This window comes from Eutrema salsugineum, unplaced genomic scaffold (genome assembly GCF_000478725.1).
Source record: "Eutrema salsugineum unplaced genomic scaffold, Eutsalg1_0 scaffold_7, whole genome shotgun sequence".
Lineage (NCBI taxonomy): Eukaryota > Viridiplantae > Streptophyta > Magnoliopsida > Brassicales > Brassicaceae > Eutrema > Eutrema salsugineum.
The window spans coordinates 9,715,808-9,731,119 of NW_006256486.1; the positions used below are offsets into that span (position 1 = coordinate 9,715,808).

The 15,312-nt window shown below is 39.9% G+C and overlaps 1 pseudogene; it reads left to right on the forward strand.

The window, feature by feature from the left end:
* The first annotated feature begins 5,357 nt into the window (after window positions 1-5,357).
* On the forward strand, window positions 5,358-6,334 carry LOC18010806 (annotated as a pseudogene).
* Window positions 6,335-15,312: the final 8,978 nt, after the last annotated feature.

The window sequence follows — 15,312 nt, forward strand, 5'->3', positions numbered from 1 at the left end:
AGTCGAAATAATGGGTTTATAATGGCATTTTCGTTAATATCTTAAGTGAGAAGGATAGAATTGTGACAAAATGGCAAAAGTTGGAGAGAGAAAAAAAAGATGTTAGTTTGGTGTTTGACTTTAAAATTCAGGTTAAATCTGAAACTCTCCCTTTTAGTTTTTGGTTTCTGGTTATTAGTTTTTGTTTTTGATTTTTGGATTTTGATTTTTAAAATTTTGGTTTTTAATTTTACTGTAAATTTTTTTTTCTAAAACTTTGAATGGTATAGTTTGTTTAGTTTCTCTTGTTCCTATCAATAATTGTTTTTAAAAAAACGTTTCTATGCTTTTTATGTTTTAGTTTACTTTTATGTGTTTAAAAATTATAAAAATTAAATAAATAAAATTGAAGTTTTAAATCATATATATTTTCTTAGAAATTAATTGAGAATTTTTTTAATTAATAATAAAAATTATAGGTTTTTTCTACAGTAAATAATGATAGGTAAAAATGCACATAGGTAAAATGAGGTTATTGTAGAAATGAGGTTTTGTTTTGCTTTTTTTTTTCTTAATTTTTGATAAGAAATTTAGCAGTATTTAAAAATAAACTTTTTAGAAAAACCCATAGATGCTGGTTTTATTTTTGTTTAGAAAATATAAAAATTTCCGAAAAACTAGGTTTTTTAAAATTTAGGAAATCCATTTTTTTAAAAACTTGAATGGCTAATGAAATGGTTATTTGAAAAACAAAAACCAATATCTATTCCAAAAACTGCTGAGGTATATGTCCCTCCAATTACCAGAGTTTGCACATATTGGTTGTTAATAATCTTTTATGTATATATTTTGCTTATTGATGAATGGAATACTTACGAGTACGAGTCTTTTGAGTATGACATCCGTATAGTTTGCGGGTTGGGTTTCTTGGAGAGTAAGAAAGTGATCGATCATAGTTTGACATTTTTCTTTCTCTGCACGTTTCTCATCGACAATTCTTTGTAAAAGCGCATCAAAACGAGTCCCCAGATTCTTGATTTGCTTCTCGTAATTAGCGAGTGTTAGGATTTGGGTAAGTTGATGATACTTAGAAGCTTGTTTGAGATGGTTTTTTCTTGAGAGAAAAGGGAGCAGACAAAAGAAAACAGAATAAGAGGAGCACACAACCGATTTACGAGTTCACGCCCTTAAACTAGGGACACTACGTCTCGCCGGAAAAGGTTTCCGGAAATCCACTAGAATCAATGTGTTTAGCTTACAAAGACCTAGACTTTGGCTCTCTCTCACGTTCTTAGTTCTCTCTACAATTTGTCTCAGACTGATAAAGGGATGTTTTATACACTCTTGAGGATAAGACTCTTGCTCGATGCTTTTCCGAGTCGGTCCAAAGAGTCTGAGACAATCACGTGAATGGGGAAACGCCTTAGCCGCCTGCAAACCTGCAAGTCAGCTGATTAAGCTCCCCTTTGTCGCCAAGTCTTCCCGCCTTTCTTCTTTTGCTATACTCTGTCTCTAACGACTTGATCTTGGTTGTTCAAAAGCATGTCTCTGCTTTTAAAGAAACCTTCTGCGTCATCTAGAGTCTTTGCCTTTGGTTTCACCTCTTGCGAAAAACTAACCAATCCTCTTTTACCGCGGTATAACTGATTTCACTAAACCGGCTTAAACCCTTTGGAGATTCGAAGGCAAACCAACAAACTCCACCTTGCCTTAGTAATCTTCAACCTCCTGATTCTAGTTCTTGGACTTCCCCTTTCCGGATCTTGATGCCTCTCATCTTGAGACAAAGCCGGGCAAACTTGATGCTTCTTCAAATTTGCTCACTGGAACCGTCTTGGTAAGAATGTCAGCTGGATTGTGGGCTGTACCAATCTTCACCACTTTGATCTTCCCTTCTGCAATCATATCTCTTATGAAATGCAGTCTTACGCCTATATGCTTGGTCCTCTCATGATGTACTGAGTTCTTGGCCAGAGAGATGGCGCTTTGAGAGTCACAATGAACCTCCATTGTTTTCTGTCTCATTCCCAACTCTGCACTCAAACCGCTCAGCCATATACCCTCTTTTACAGCCTCTGTAAGCGCCATGTATTCAGATTCGGTGGTGGACAATGCAACAACTTTCTGCAAACCGGATTTCCAGCAAATGACAGTTCCACCTGCAGTAAATGCATACCCGGTGATTGATCTTCGTTTATTCCTGTCTGCAGCGTAATCTGAGTCACAAAATCCCTTGATTTCAAATTTGTTTTGTTTTCTGAAACACAGCCTCTTGCCTTTTGACTTCTTGATATACCTGAGAACCCACTTGACGGCCAACCAATGATCTCTAGTCGGCTTTCCCATGTATCTGCTAATCACACCAACAGGATATGCCAAGTCTGCTCGCGTACCAATCATTGAGTACATAATAGAGCCCACAGCACTTGCATACGGAACATTTCTCATCTGTTCAGCTTGATCCTCTAGTTCCTCATTCGTTGCAGCCTTGAGCTTGAAATGTACTCCTAATGGTGTGGTAACCCCTTTTGCTTGATCCATGTTGAACGATTTCAGAACCTTGTCAAGATATTGTTCCTGAGACAACTCGAGAACCCCTTTCTGTCTATCTCTTCTGATTTCCATACCCAAAATTCTTTTTGCTTCTCCCATGTCCTTCATCTCAAATTCAGACTTCAGAATCTCCTTTAAAGAGTTTATCTTCTCCTTCTTCTTGCAAGCAATAAGGATATCATCTACATACAGCAATAAATAGATGTATGATCCGTCTTCAAGCTTCTGATAGTAGATGCAGTAGTCGTATTTGCTTCTCAAGTACCCTGCGTTGAGCATAGATGAATCAAACTTTTGATTCCACTGCCTGGGAGATTGCTTTAAACCATATAAAGACTTCTTTAAGAGACACACCACATCAGACCCCTTCTCTGTCTTGAATCCCTCCGGTTGTTCCATGAGGATGTGTTCTTCTAAGTCTCCGTGAAGGAAGGCTGTCTTGATGTCCATCTGCTCCAGTTCCATGTCGTGTTCAACCACATATGATAGAATCAACCTGATTGACACATGTTTGACCACAGGAGAAAATATTTCCTGATAGTCAATGCCTTCCCTCTATGAATACCCTTTTGCGACCAATCTAGCTTTAAACCTTGGCTATTCAATGCCTTCAATCCCTGGTTTTCTTTTGTAGACCCATTTACAGCCGATCACTCTCTTGTCTTTTGGTCTCTTTACCAGCTCAACGGTTTTGTTCTTGACCTGGGACAGCATTTCCTCGTTCATTGCAGAATCCCACTTTGCCCAATCTCGATCCTTTTTAGCCTCTTGATAGCAGCTTGGTTCCGGGTGTCCACCATCTTCTGTAACCGTTAGAGCAAAACCAACAATGTTCGAGTCATCATAATGTTCGAGTCATCATACTTTGGAGGAGGTCTGATGGTTCTCCGAGGTCTATCTCTTGCAAGTAGATAGTTCTCCAAAGGATTAAAATAAGTTTCTTCTTCTTCTGATTCAGAGCTGTCATTTTTGGCTTCATGATCTTTGCTTTGAATCCCTGGACTCCTTTGTGGTTGGTGTTGCTCGCCTGTTTTGCTTCCACCTAGATCATAATGATCTAGCCTATCATCGTTGCTTGATAAGTCGAATATTGCCATGTCTTCTTCTCCTGAACTCTCTTCTGGACTTTCTTTTAGATGTTTATACATCTGTTCTTCATGAAATACAACATCTCGGCTTATCATGCATTTTTTGTCTTCAAGGACCCAAAACTTGTAACCCTTCACCCCTGGAGGATATCCAATAAAGATAGCCTTCTTTGCTCTCGGGTTTAACTTGCCTTGGTCTCAGTGAATGTATGAGACTGATCCAAACATTCTCATGTCTTCATACTTGGGTCTTGATCCCATCCACATCTCTTCTGGAATCTCAAATCCTAACGCCGAAGATGGTGAATGGTTTGTCTGATAAACTGCAGTGCTTGCAGCTTAAGCCAAAAGCTCTTAGGAAGACCGGACTCGCTTAAGATACTTCTGACTTTCTCCATTATGGTCCGATTCATCCTCTCTGCAACTCCATTCTGCTGAGGAGTGTAAGCGCAAGTCTTGTGTCTCACAACCCCTTCTTCCTTGCAAAAGTCTTCGAACTCCTTGTTGCAGCATTCAAGACCATTGTCGGTTCTAAGAGTCTTTATCTTCTTCCCTTCCTGATTCTCAACCATTCTTTTCCACTCAACAAATTTTCCAAAGGCCTCATCCTTTTTCTTTAGAAAATATATCCATGTTTTTCTTGAGAAGTCGTCTATGAAAGAGATAAAGTACTGACATTTACCGAGTGATAAGGGAACGTTTGGTGATCCCCAAAGGTCTGAATGTATGTAGTCTAACTTGCTTTTGGTGTTGAGCTTTGAAGCTCCAAAGCTCACTCTATGTGCCTTCCCGTAGACACAGTCTTCACAGAACTCCATGTCAGAGACCTTATTTTTGTCGAGGTAGCCCTTTCTGAGTAATGCCTGCAGACCCTTCTGACTCATGTGTCCGAGACGTCTGTGCCATAGCTTGGTTTCATCTTTCTGCTCTTCAGAGATGTTTACTTCCCCTGCTATAACTGTTCCGCATAAGACATACAAAGTATTGGTCTTTTTGCCTTTGAGAAGAGTTAGACATCCCTTTGTTACTCTCAGGGTACCATCTTTTGACTGGAACCAACATCCTTGATCCTCTAAAGTTCCCAGAGAGATCAAGTTCTTTGACATAGATGGAACGTATCTTACATTCGTGAGAAGAACCGTTGAGCCGTCTTCATTCTTGATCCTTATGTTGCCAACACCTTTAACCTCTAAGTAGGTGTCATTTTCCATTCTTACTTTCCCACAGTTTGACTCATCAAGTTTAGTGAACCAATCTCTTATTGGCGTCATGTGAAAGGAGCAACCGGTGTCCATAACCCAAACTTCTGAGAAATTCCCGGAGAAAGAGAAAAAAGCCTCTGAAACCATGAGAGCCGCCACATCGTTTGGCTGGTCCATGACATTTGATGATTCTCCACCATGAAATGAGGAATCTTTTCTGTTTCTCTCTTTCCAGATCGAACACTGTTTCTTGAAGTGTCCATCTTTACCGCAGATCCAACACTCTTTCTTCCCTTTTTCCCTTGACTTGGACCTGCTTTTCTGCTTGTTTCCTTCTTCAGGTTTGGACCTTTTCTCAGTTCTTCCTCGTGTCTCCTTCACGTACAAGGCTTCTGCAACATTCTTGTTCTTCTTAACACTCTGTCCAAAATTCTGTTGTTTCGAGTGTATGGTGCCTATGACATCATCAAGCGAAAGCGTGTCTTTGCTGTACTTTAAGGTATCTTTGAGATGATCAAATGCGCTCGGTAAGAACATGAGCAAGATGATGGCTTGGTCTTCGTCTGGTATTGTGACCTTTACATGCTCTAAATCAGCTATGAGCTTGAGTAACTCGTCGGTTCCTTCTTCAACTGAAATAGACTCTGAGACTTTGAAGCTGCTTTGTGTAGTGGAATATGACAAACGGAATTGTCATTTGTCTTAGATGTTTGAAGTGAAACATTGCAGATTTTGATGATTATGTTAATGCAGGATATAATTGCTCGTTTTGGCAAGCTAGAGAAGATGCTGAGAGAGTTCTTCACGGATTTTGTTCTCGTAGCTCAGGACGAAGGCCGTCATTTCACATTGCTTGCAGCTCGCCTTGAGGAAATCGGTTCTCATTACGGTGCATTGCCTGCCCATGACGGTCTTTGGGACTCTGCAACCGCTACCTCGCAGGATCTTTTGGCTCGTTGGGCTATAGAGCATTGCGTTCACGAGGTGAGAGACATTTTACTTAAGCCAAGAGCCATTCAGATTTGTAACACGGAATGATGTAGTGCCTCTCTATATTTCTATGACAACATCAAAAGCCTAGCAAAAGATCAATCTTTGCAAAGCTCATAAGCATTTCACCATCTTTGATTTTCTCTGTTCTATCTAAAGAAAGTATCTTTTCGGGTCCTCCTCTCATTGATTATCAAAGGTGTTACTTTATACTGCTTGTGGGTAGGGGGCTTGATGTACTGCCCACAATGATATCCCGGTTTAGGAGAGAGTTGTGTACCCTGAAGAAATCACTCACTGTGCAGCTGGAGTGAAATGGTTCAAGTATCTATGTGCACGTTCCAAGCATCCGAAATTCACCAACAACAGCAAAGAATCGGATGATAGCAATGAAGTGATTATCAACAAGTTTCATTCTGTAGTAAGGGAACATTTCAGAGGACCGTTGAAATCGCCTTTCAACGCCGAAGCAAGAAAAACTGCTGGCATGAACCTCTTGCTGTCAAAGAGAGCAATGTCTAGTAAAACCAACCAAGTTCCCTTTTTTTTCTTATACTTGGTTTGTTTGTAATCTGCAAGTTTCCAGCAATGTAACCATGGTTCTGACAAAGAAATACTCGTTCTTGAATTCGATTCCTCATGTAATTTTAATTTTGACATACATTTGTTTGAAGAAAATAAAAGAATCAAAAAACAGTTTTTGTTTGTGGGTTTCTCCAATGTACATACAAAAAACATAGGTTTCTTTGTGGGTTTTTAAAATCAATTTTATTAATACAATAATCAATAAGAAATCCACATGAGTATATAGGTTTGTAGCATCCAGATTCAAAGTCACATTACAACTGTAATAACGTATGATTATTTATCTCTATGGAAAAAGACTTTACCAGCTTCAAATAAAGGATAAAATAAGTAATCAATATTTAAAAGATAAAAAGAGGTCGTACGTGTAAAGAGTCTCGGGAAAGCCGTGAGATGAGCCGTCGGATCTCGTCCTTACGGATAAACAAAAACGAATTACGTCTCTGAGTCGAGAATATCTCTATGGCGGCGATGTGGCGGAGATTCCTCCAGTGGTCGCCGTAAGATGTTGAGAGTAAATGGGTGGCATCGTAGCCGACGTGCATGCCCACGATGAACTTGGGACGGTCCGCAAGAACGACGTCGTTCTCAGTGAAACATTCTTCGGCGATGTGACGTGAGGAGATGACATAAACGAGGCAGTTTCCTAGGTGGAGGTGAAAGATCGGAGCATTTCCGATGGATTTTGAGAGTGAAAGGAATGTTCGGTGGATTGGTGGCTTGAGTAGGTGAAGGTGGCCGATAAACGGCAAAGATATCGCCCGAGACGGAGGAAGGTTCAGCTTCCGTTTGGATCTTGTGAGCAAGAATCTGACGGAGATCAAGAGAAAGAGAGAAGAGAGGATTAAGATTTGTATAAGTTCCGTTTTTGTTGTTGTTGTGGTGTTCTTCTCTATCTCTGAGTCATTCTTTTATATTTGTTGTTGGGTTATTCTTTATCTCTGAGTCATTTTTATTTTATTTAATCTAATGTTAAATTATGTTTACAAGAAAAATAAACGTATTTACAACTTTGATTTAAAATATTTTTCAACACAAACTGAGACCTATGCTTGTCTTGTACAGTCATTCTTTTATATTTGTTGTTGGGTTCTTCTTTATCTCTGAGCCTTTTTTTTTTTCAGTTGTGTTATTGATGATTTATCTCTCCAGCTTAAGGGGGTGTTATTGCAACATAATTTTTAAAGACTTTTAAAGTTTAATTTTTGTATTTTGTTGCGTAGCTCTATGTGGGAGACTGGATCGGCTGGGTATTCTGTCGTGTTAAAGAAAATGAAAATTAACTGACTTTACAACTAAACATGTTTTTTTTTTTTTTTGGTAATCTTTGGATCTAAACAACCAAAAACACATACAATTTTTGTACTTTTTCATTAAATGTGAAAGGTAAAGATATCGTTATACACACTCCTATAAATTTCACTATAATTGTATGAAAAATTTGAGAGGAAGGTAGTTTTATAGTTAGAGCATCTCCATCCCTCATACTCTTTAAGGGATACTAAAATTTTTTTAATAATAATTTTGTGAATACGGCATTATTGGCAAAACAGTTATGGAGATTGATAGATAGACCGAATTTACTGTTTGCACGAGTTTTTAAAGGACGGTATTTTAGGAAATCAAGTCCGCTAGACCCTGTTCGTTCTTACTCACCATCATATGGATGGCGAAGTATAATCTCAGCTAGATCTCTGGTTAATAAAGGGCTAATCAAAAGAGTTGGTTCCGGATGTTCTATTTCAGTATGGAATGACCCATGGATACCAGCTCCTCGCCCGAGATCAGCAACTTGTAAGGGCTTTAATTACTACCCAAATCTTATGGTCAATCATGACCCAGTGACGAACTCATGGAATCTGGGTCTTATAAAGGCAGTTATAGATCCAAAAGATGTGGAACTCATTCGTGGGATACCCATAAGTAATTCATATCGACAAGACACAGTGGGGTGGCATTTCACAAAATCTGGAAGATATACGGTAAAATCAGGATACCAAACGGTGGTTCGGCTATCAGACGATCGTATTGAAGACCAACATGGGCCAAACATAAAGGTACTGCTATCATATACTTGGAAATTGGAAACTTCACCAAAGATAAAACACTTTATTTGGCAAGCTTTATCGGGATGCCTTTCGGTGCCAACTCGACTTATAACCCGAGGAATAAACTGCGACACACAATGTGCACGTTGTGGAACAGAGGACGAAACAATCAACCATGTTTTATTTGAATGTCCCCCTGCTTTACAAATATGGGCCTTATCAAAGATCCCAACACCCCTAGGCGTATTTCCAATGACATCGGTTTATGCTAATTTTGATCACCTGGAGGCTACCAAAAGAGACAACAAATACACAATTCCCATGGATTTTATGGTATATCTGGAAGGCAAGGAATGAAAAGGTATACTCAAATATTGATACAGACCCTCAAGTTACCTTGAGAATAGCAGAAACAGAAGCAGCATTATGGGAAGAGGCCCAAATATCTAAACAGCAGAAGAAATCCATAAATAATGGAAACTCAATGAGCTACTCATCATTGTTGAATTATGATGGCTGGTGGTGTTATATTGATGGTTCATGGAAAGATATAGATTCTAAATCGGGATTAGGATGGTACTATTTCAAAGACGGAGTTAGGGACAAGATAATGGGAGCACAGAATGTAAGATGGAGCCTTTCACCTCTGCATACGGAGGTAGAAGCCCTTATATAGGCTATGCACTGCATGATAGGAATGCAGAAGGTGGCTGTAAATTTTGCAACGGACTGTTTGGAGTTGGTGAAGATGGTGTCTGCACCCGAAGAATGGCCAGCATTTGCTTTACATTTGGAGGAGATCGTGAAGATGAAAGACAAATTCAATCCCTTCACTATAATACACATCCCATGTGCGAAGAATTTGAAAGCGGATATTCTAGCAAAGAGCGCTCGAGCCCACCCACAAGATGTCATTTATGTAATTTCGACACATCCGGTTTGGATAATCCAACCGTTCTAGACATCTAGGCTGTTGAAAAAAAAAAAAAAATTTGTGAATAATTAAAAGTTAAAAATCTCTTCTTTTTTTGCTTGTTCATCCCTCATACCCCTTAAGGGTTCTTAATAATTTTGAAATAATAATTTGGGTCTGATTTTTACAAGCCCATTCTCTTCTCAAACCCAAAACAAATGTCTGTTTTTCGCCCAAATTTTAAGCTTCTTCCCTAAACCAATTATAAACCGACACCTGTCTAAGAGACTCCTAAAGAATGGATCCTTATTTAAGGATTCCAACAACTGGTCCTTAAGTTTTAATGCATTTTTCATTTATTTTTAAAACCACTTTTCCTCTAAGAACCCCTATAGGTACCACCGATGGAGATGGTCTTAGTAATTGTATCCAGCAATTTCGCTCTCTTCTTTTATTACTGTCGTTGCAGATGCCTAGAGGACGGACAAAAAAATTTCTAATGCTAGAAGACCACTTTGAGTTTTCCAAAAGCAGAACTCCTCTTGCTTTATGATGGAATGAGATAGATTTGAATGAAGAGATAGATTCTTGAGAAGAGAAAGAAGAAGTCGATTTCGTAACCCATCAAAATCTTGGCTAATTGTTATTGTGTGAATGCTAAGTCAAAATGTGATCATAGTGTAATTTTTTCTAAATTAAATAACTTAGAAAGAAATAAAAACAAGTTATCTCAAGGAACGAGACAGAGGGGCCTGAGGCGATGAAAAGCTCTGGCGTCCATAAGATCCTTTGGTATAACTTCTTGTTCAGAGAAGTGATTGTGATTGGGAGCCGTCCATAGATTCCAGCAAATCCTCGCCAGGAGAGAAGCGACATATAAAACCGGCGGTGGGAGACTCACAAGGGCTGCAGAACGAGCAAGAAAGTCGAGGATATGACTGTATTAAGCTGACTCTGTTCCTGCAGTGGAGCTAAGTTCCAAACATTTCTTGCAAACTGGCAATCTTGGAGAACATGGGTGACAGTTTCTGGTGCGCTACAGATTTTACAGCCAAAGTCCATTTAAATCCCTCGTGCACGAGTTATACACCTACAGGTATAGCTTCAATGACTGCTTTCCAGAGGAAATAATTTATTTTGGGCGTGGTGGGGAGATTCCAGATGTTCGTTTGCCAGTTAAATGCTCGTTGTCTCTCCAGAATGAACTTAGTAGAAGAGATACCATATCCTGACCGTACCGAGTATTTTCCATTCTTCATTGGTAACCAGACCAATCTATCCACGGGCTTAGAGGTGCTGAGAGGAATCAATCGTATTAGATGTTTGAGTTGCTCGAATGAATGGATTTAAAAGCAGCATGAATCTCCTTAGAGTCAGGAATCTGGGTGAGACGGGAGTTTGTAGTCTTGTCGATTTGGGGGTCCAAGACATCCTGAAACAAATGAAATCCTGAGTCATCTTGGGAGGAGAATATATTCTGAAAATATTCAGAAATGATACGAGCGGAATCATTTTCTTCATGAAACAGATCCCTCGTCATCCTCTTATACCTTGAATCTGTTGCAGGTTCTGCGGTTTTTAGTAATAGCATGGAAGTATCCAGTGTTGCGATCTCCACTTTGAAGCCATAAGATGCAGCTCTGCTGTTTCCAGAATTGTTTTTTGGATTTGTAGGCCTGTTCGAGAGTGGCGGTGCAATGACACATCACTTTGGGGTCAGGTGAATTAGCTGAAAGCTATTTCCAGTTCTACATGGGTATCAGAAATGAGTTTTGCACTGTTCATGTTTTGGTCTTTCACCCATCATTATATCTCTTGTCTACAATTGGAGATCTTCGTGAAAACCGTATCTCGATCGGAGTCAATCCACACCTGTCCTATTAGCTCTATAATATCTTTTTTCTCACGTAGCCTATTATCAAAGAGAAAAATTCCCTTAAACATTTTACTCTGAGTCGTCAAAGTGACCAGATGACGGTGGTCTGATCCTTCAAAGCAAAGATATTCTGATCTCCCGGAGGGGGAAGCTTCTGTCCACGCATCATTTGAGACGGATCGATCTAACCTTGCTCAAACAAAGTGGTTGTATCGCTTATCCCGCCAAGACAACCAATTACCGGAGAAATTAACGTCTCACAATTAATCCGTTTTGGGATATGAAGCTTCGAAAATTAATGAACGATCCTTCATGTCTTCTAGGGCCTCCACGCTTCTCTGAGTTATCTAAAATTTCACTGAAATCTCCTGAGAGAAGCCAAGCCGAATCTCTATTAGCTCCCAGTTCCGATATTTGATTCCATACCTCTTGTCGTCTTTGGCTTATCGGATGACCATAAACAAAGGTAAAAAAGAATGTTTTTGCCTTGAACGTAATTTTGGTGTCAATGAAGTTCGGGGAAGAAGATAGAATCTCCAGATCTGTATCTTTCTTCCAAAAGAGAGCTATATCCCCACTAAGTCCAATCGAAGGAACCATAAACCTGTCATCGTAACCCATCCACTGAAATACACTGAGGACAACATCATTTTGGCTTTTTGTCTCAGCGAGAATCATAATGTCTGGTAAAAGACGTAATCTTAATGCCCTTAGACGTCGAACTATCAAGTAGTTTCCAATCCCCTAATAGTTCCAATAGGTTGTAATCATTGAGATGATGTTGGTTTTTGGGCAACCATCAAGCCCTTACAAGAAGAAGGCACAAAGACCTTAGAGATCGAAGCTACAAGTTCACCACTAGAAGCATCAACATTAGAAATTGTAGCAGAAACCGACACAATCTGTGAATTCTTCGAAGAAGATTGTTTGTTTGCATCAACACAGAGCCTCTTCCTTGGAGAGATTTTCTTCGAAGTTGTTCTGCATTTTACCCTCCCACTTTGGCTACGGCTGCATGATGCTAGTTTTTGGGAAGCAGAACGCGATGAGAGTTTTGCAGAAGTCTTCGCTGTGGCTTTTATTATCCTTCGCTTGGGAGTTGTCTTTTTGGGGATTTCGAGACGTTGCTTCACAGGGACAGTGCGAGGACCCAGTCTGAAGGCCACCGGAATCTTTTCTCCATTCAGAGGAGGAAGATCCAGAATTGTTGCCTCAGAGGGATCCTCGGAGGAAGAGTTGCGTCTTTGGAACTTACTCCTAGATTGAGAGGTAATATCGATCTGAAGATTTGATTCATCCACCTGTTCCGGAGAACCCAGGAGGTCATCTTTCTCGACCTAGTCTTAATATGCAGCATTTGGAACAATATCAGAAGCAGAAGGGAGAGGTCTCTCTTGGTGAGTTCGGGGATCGTCAATTCTTTACAGAGCTGAGCGCCATTGTCCGCTTGTTGGGGAGTGAAAAATTTTATGGCGTTTGGAAGCTGGAGAGCTACGAAGAGTGAATGAAAGATTACTGTCTTCATTTTGTCTTGACAGCAGCTTTCGTCGTGAAATATGAGTGTCGCAAGAGGGTGATTTCGACACTGATCCTTGGGGCTGTACTGATTTGAGATTCTCCTGGGGGGGGGGTTGGCTCTCTTCTTGAGTCATCTCTTCCGTGGTAACGGGTATCATCCCAAGAGTTATATCGATCATTCCAGTCTTTTATTGGGGGGGGGGGTATAGCTAGCATCAGTCCGATTATAGCGATGGAAATAAGAGGATTTTCAGCTACGAGGAAACTCATGACGAGGTAGAGGATCCTTCTGATGGGAGAGGTGTCTGCGCTGGTCTTCCTTGGGGTTACTTCTGGGGTAGACAGACTCTGGTCTCCTGTCATCTGATCTTTTTGGGGGTGAGCGAGAGAGTCTTCTTGAGTGTGCTTAATTGTGGTGATCAGGTTCTCGATCCCTTGCAGTATTGCTACCAGAGCGGTGATGCAGAGGGGGTGGGTTCGTCTGTCTGAGTTGAGATTGGTTGGAGGACTCTAGACGAGGTAAATAATTTGAAAGTTAAAATTCTATTTTCCCACGAAAACAAACTTCAAAACGTATTTTCTCACGGATGTCGATTTTAGTGATTAAATGCAAGTTTTGAGAGGTTTGTAACTTCAACCTTAGGAAGTTTTTCTCTCTCTCTTTGTTTTCTCATCTCCATCTTCCAGAGATGGAGAGCTTTTTCTTCCAAATTCCAATTAGTTCTTTTTTGTTGTTTTATAATTCTAATCGGATCATTATTTTCTGTTTATCAGGTTAATAATTTCCGGTTATCAGATTTCTCTTATGTTTTAATCGGATAATAACTTCCGACTTCGATCGGTGCTTCTGGCTAAGTCCGGATTCATCAATCTCTTTACCCGCTGTTTTAATTTCATGTCGGAAATGCTTGATGTTCTTATAAGTTTTGTTTCAGATTTCATATTGCTTGGAGTAATATCTTCGTTGTTTATTCCTCTTGTTCATACCAGAGCAACGATGGACACAGATGAGATCAATAGACTGGGTCTAATCGGCGACAGAGCATCCGTGAAGTTTCAGATTGGAATAAAGCTTTGAAGCTGTTTGGTAACAGCTTGTTTCATTCCGGCAACTATGTTTCAGGACTGAAGATCGGCAGGCTTAGATGTTACACAAGCATGGAGGTTGTTGGAGTAATTGAAGTAAAAGCTGGTGGTGGTGAACAGTCACGGCGGTGAAGTCAGCAATGTTCAACTGAAGCTGGTGACAACATAAGAGATGACTCATCTCTCTTATTCCTAGAAACAGACATGTGGCTGTGATATTTACTCGTGTTTGATACTGAAGCTGTAATATAATTTTTCTATGTGGTGTTTCTGGGCCTATATATATTACGTGTATCCATTATGAGTTTCATAATGAAATGAATGGCCGACAAAAAAAAAAGTAACTTCAACCTTAAACCATACCTCTTAGAGTATTTTCAAATCTCTCATGAAGTTTTTAACATTTTTTAAATAATATAATTTTGATTAATAAAAAGTTTAATAAAATTACATAATTTTTTTTATAAAAAAAACCCATTATCATTACTTTGATTTGCAGATCCATCGATTTGCTGCTCCATCGACGATCGATTTGGTGTTCTATCGGCCATGAGATCCATTTGGTGCTCCATCGCTAGTCAATAACCTTCGATTTTCCTCCATTTGATTTGCATGTTTCTCAACCTCTCGACATCTCTTCGACCTTTTCCATTTTTTTCGATCTTTTTGCTTTCGATTTTTTTTTTTTCCTTCGACCTTTTCTCTTTTTTTTTTTTTTTGCGAAAAAGTTTTTCATATTTAAATGCAGGAGAAATGTAAAACATTACAATCCCAAAAAACGGATAGTGTTGTAGAGAGCAGGTGCTCAGTTAAAGCCCAAAATAAATGAAAGAAACAACCCAATATACCGAAATCTCAGTAGAACCATAGTAAGCGTATTAAAGCTTAAGGAGAAACCCAATTACCACCTGTCTTGCCACCGGTGTAATGAGAGGAAACAATTGGCGGAAATGTGAAGAGGCGAAGGAGATATATCAGGGAGCTGTTGAGAGCCATAGTTGGAGGATTCCAGAAGCTCTGTTGTCATTGCAATCACGGTAACTGGAAGCTCTATTTCTGATGTAAGAGTCGTTGGACCTGATTAAAGAGTCGGCCGATTTGAAGGTTTGTCTGTGCAGTCGATGATTCCTCTCAGTCCACAGGAGATAGATTGCGTTTTGCCAAGCTAGTAGAGTAAGCCACCTCTTGTTCCTGTCCCCAGAGATTGATAGAAGGTCCTCTACAGTTTGGTCCCACGAGCGTGAAGGATTAAAAAGACAGCGCCCTGCAATAGCTGTCCAGATGGTCCAGCTAAACGAGCAGTTGAAGAAGAGGTGGTTCCTGGATTCCACCGAATTGTTGCAGAGGAGGCAAGAAGTAGGAGTGGTGAGTCCCCAACCTGCAAGCCGATCTCTCGTAGGGCACCTGTTAAGCATAAACAACCAACACAAGAATTTGTGCTTTGGGGTACCCCCCTGGATCCAAACCACTTTCT